Source organism: Procambarus clarkii, chromosome 72, assembly GCF_040958095.1.
Source record: "Procambarus clarkii isolate CNS0578487 chromosome 72, FALCON_Pclarkii_2.0, whole genome shotgun sequence".
Lineage (NCBI taxonomy): Eukaryota > Metazoa > Arthropoda > Malacostraca > Decapoda > Cambaridae > Procambarus > Procambarus clarkii.
In genome coordinates this window covers 22,803,845-22,808,424 of record NC_091221.1, presented here as the reverse complement: position 1 = coordinate 22,808,424, position 4,580 = coordinate 22,803,845, and positions in this window count along the sequence as shown.

Sequence of the window (4,580 nt, the reverse complement as noted above, 5' to 3'; positions counted from 1 at the left end):
CGAGTTGCCAATTTAGCAATTTCATCAGCTTTTTCATTTAATGGGATTCCAATATGGGATGGGATCCAGTTTAAAGTTATGTTGAGTCCTTTGCCTTTAGCGACTGCTCCAAGATACAAAATGGTGGTAATTATTTCCACATTATTTTTCCACTGTTTTTGTCCTAGTATTTGAAGTGCAGCTTTTGAGTCTGTGTGTATGATTGCATTATGAGTGTTTTGTGCAATCACATACGCGAATGCCTGTTGTATGGCAAACAGCTCAGTTTGGGTTGATGATACTAGTCCTCCCAGTCTTCAATATGCCTGTACGTTGGTCGTGCAAAGAGCAGCGCCAGCACTCTCATTTTCTGTGTCCACCGATCCGTCTGTGAAGATGTGGGTGGCTCCTGCTACTGCTATGCTATACATTTGCTCTTCTATTATGCGCCTTAGGATTGTCGGATCATAGTCAGCCTTTTTCATCGGGAGACTTTTTATTACTATTTTGAAAGTAGGCTCTTCCCACGGCGCGGAAGGAGTGTAATTTGGGTGTGGATGATCACCCTCTCTATCAAGAATCATGTTTTTTAAATGTAGTCTGTTTAGGACTTTTCCTGCTCTTGCAACCCAAGAGTTTCCATTGTTTTGGCCTAGTCCAACCACCAAGGCCTGCCGTACTGGGATTGGATCAGAAGAAATAATTATCTTACTGATAATTGTAGCTGTCCTTTGTGATATTCTTTCTTGAAGAGAGGGCAAACCCGTCTCCAGTCTAAGAGTTTCAAGCCTGGTCCACATGGGGGCTCCCAGTGCAGCCCTCATAGCAACTTCAAGCTTTTTCCACTGTTGGTGTGATAGATTTGTGAGTGCAGGTGCGGCATAATCGATCACTGATCTGACTACATAGTATGTGCGAAGGACTTGAAGATTGGCTCCTCCAGAAAGGGAGGTTAGCGACCTGAGGTTTGCCGTCCGGGCCGCAGTTCGCTCTCTCAAGTAAGTGACCTCAGCATTAAAATTCATGTGTGTGTCCAGGATGATTCCTAGATACTGATAGGTGTCGACCCATTCTATTGGTTGACCCTGTACTGTGAGTTGGATGTTGGGCTTCGCTATTTTTATGGGCATGGCCTTTGACTTTGAGGGGTTGAGTTTGATCCCAATCTGTTTTGCCTCTTTACTGATGCAGTTTAAGCATTTGGGTGCAAGGCGCGCCGCATCCCTTCATTTTATGATGATGACAAAGTCGTCCGCGTAGTTTAGCAGCCTGCAGTGATGTGGGAGTTTCAACCTCATTATTCTTTCCATTAAACAGTTGAAGAGAAGAGGGCTGAGAATACCTCCTTGCGGTGTACCATTTTCATGTCTTTTGTACTCAGAGACTGTGCCATGAAGTTTTACTCTTGCTTCTCTGTTTATAAGACAGTTTTTGGTCCAGGAGAGCAGGTTGCCTCTGACCTCTTTGAAATGAGGCAGCAGAAAATAGCTGGGGCGCTAGCCAGTTGAAAGGCTTTTTCGAGGTCCAGGAATATCAGCATTCCTGGCCTGTCATTCAAGTGAGCTAAGAGAGTTGTAATACATTCCACTGTGCCAACCCCTCTTCTATAGGCATACATATCATGGTGCAGTTTAGGCATTTTCCACTCCAGTCTGTTGAATGCCATTCTGTCAGCCGTCTTGGCTGCACAGCTTTGGAGAGAGATGGGCCTGAGATTAGCTGGATCTTTGGGTTTTGGGATCGGCACTATGTCTGGTCTATTCTAAGCACAAGGTCTAGTTTGAGAAGTCCAGGCTAAATTAATTAACCTTAGGTATGCAGCGTCTCCCTCTGGGCCGAGGTTTCTAATAATTTTATAGGTTATTTTGTCGGCTCCAGGGGACGTATCCTTGGAGTTTTTCTTAGCCCGATTGAGCTCATCCAGTGTGAAGGGAGCATTAGTGTCAGAGACTTCTTCACATGCTGTAAGGATTCTGTGCCACCTTTCTTCCTCTAGTCTAGTCTGCACTGCTAATACATCTGGTGGAAGTTGATTGCTGGCTGCTCTCTCTGCAAACCTGGTTGCCAGTACTTCGGCTTCCTGTTGAGGATCCTTGGGGTGTGGAGCTTTAGGTGTTTTATTCCCTTTGGCTCGGTGAATTTGCTGCCACATCTCTCCGAGAGAGGTGTGTTCATTCAGGTGTGAACACCATTCCAGCCACTTTTGTTCTTTTATTTGTCTAGTCTCTCGATGCACATGTTCCTTGACCTCACAAAGTAAGATCCTGTTGCGGTCACTTGGCTGCTTTTTGTATAGCTTTCTTGTTCTATTGAGTCTATGGTTGAGTTCTTTGACACGTTCGCATTAGTACCAATGATCTTTATGGTGTCCGGTGGACTGTTTTTTCAGTGGGATTGAGTGGTTGGCTGCACTTTGAATCGCTTTGACAAATTCTTGTTCTGCCTGATTAATGTCTTCGGGAAGATCATAGTTTCTTTGCCACTCTGAAATGAGGTTTTGAAATCGGTCCCAGTTTGCTAAAGCAAAGTTCCAGGCTTCAGATGGAGGCGGAGGTGGGGTGGGTAGGTCTAACTGAAGATCAATTTGGACCCCATAGTGGTTGCTTGTCAGTGTGGGCTCAACTGACCATGTTGCTGCATCTCTTAGGGAGGCTGAAACGAAGGTTAGGTCTAATCTGCCTCCTTGGATGTGGGTAGGTTCATTCTTGTTTAGGAATTGTATTTCTGGAAGCTGGTCTAGTAGATGTGTAATGTGTATGCCGGCTTCATTTGTTTTGTTCGAGCCCAGTGCCAATCGATGATGGGCATTAAAATCTCCACAAATGATTGTGTTTGTTGTTGTCGAGTGTCCAAATAACACAGAGAGATCCATTTCGGCTTGTGGAGACCTGTACACATTGATCACTTCAAGTTTGTCGTGTCTTAGCTCAATGGTGACTCCCATTACCTCTGTCCCTGCTCCACAATTGGGTGGGCTGGTTATGGATTTGGAGATCAGGTCACATTTTACATAGATTGCACATCCCTGGATTGCCCATTGATCCATGGAAGGAAGAAGCCTCGATAGCCTGAGATTTTAGGTTCTAATCCGGCTCGAAGCAAGCTCTCCTGTAGTATCAGGATGTCTATGCCCTTGGTTGCTGCTATGCATTGCAAGTGTTGCAATTTAGTGCGCAGTCCTTTCGCATTCCATTGCAGGATCTTTAGAATTCTAGGTTTTTGGAATTTGCTGATAATTCCGTGGTATCCATGGAGTCTGATGAACACGCCATGGAAGTTGCAGTTGGTATATAGGTTCTTAGTGGACCTGAAATTGACTCATCAATGTCGCTTTCCGACGAGCTGGACTCTATCTGCTTTTTTATGCCCTGCTGTCTTGACGGTGTGGATATTACATCTTCGAATTTTTTGAGCTTGTGCTCAATTGTCTTTTGAGTCTCTGTGGTTTGCTTGATTCCATGTGAAGACAGCAGACTTTTGATCAACTCAGTGATCAAAGTTTTGAGCATTGGCCAGAGAGCGTTCAGTTCAGTGGGAGCACTATTTAATGTTGTGCAGGTTAGGGGCCTAGTGGCTTTTAGACCCTTCTCGGTGGTAACTTTGGCACTGGAATTGCTACTCCTATTGGCCCCAGTGTGCTCGCTGGATGAAATGGGAGGCCGACTGCTTTGAACATGATTCTTGTGTCCTCCATCTTTCTTTTTGTCCTGTACTGTCTTCTCACCCTTCACCATGGCCGATGGTGCCCCGTCTTCCTGAATGGGTAGACCCCACGCGGTTTTAGTGGGCATGGGAGCTGGTAATCGTTTTGGTGGGGGTTTCGGCTCCGCTGTGGGCGTGGTGGGGTTCGTTTGAGGCCTTTTGAGCCTTTCAGGGCATTTCAAGTTCCAGGCATGATGTGCCTTGGAACAATTTGGGCATTTTGCCTGAACAGGGTGGTTTGCCTTGAATTTATCAATACATGTTGTTTACTATGAAGTTCGCATAGCATTACTACGAAGTTCGCATAGCAGGGCAAGCAAAAACAAATCCTAAAGGTTTTTTTCAGTTATATCGTACTAAGACTAGGGAAAGGATAGATCCAATAAAAACTGAGACAGGTCAAATAACAGATAGTGATGAAGAGATGAGTAGTATTTTTAATAAATATTTTGTATCTGTATTTACTAAAGAGGAACTTAACAATATGCCTTCAGCCGAACAATTCTATGTGGGTGGGGCCGAGAACAGGTTGACGAGTTTAGCAGTTACCAGGGAGGATGTTCTTAAACAAATAGTAAAACTCAAACCAAACAAATCCCCAGGGCCGGATGAAGTGTTTGCCAGGGTGCTTAAAGAATGCAAAGAGGAGCTTTGTGACCCACTGTCAACCATATTTAATAAATCTATAGAGTCAGGCAGAGTGCCTGAGTTTTGGAAAGTTGCTAATGTGATACCAGTTTTTAAGAAAGGAGATAGATCACTTGCGTCTAACTATCGACCAATTAACCTAACGTCTATTGTGGGAAAGTTACTAAAATCTATAATAGCAAATAAAATTCGTCTTCATCTTGAGAAACATAAATTAATAATTGAGTCGCAACATGGTTTTATAAATGGCC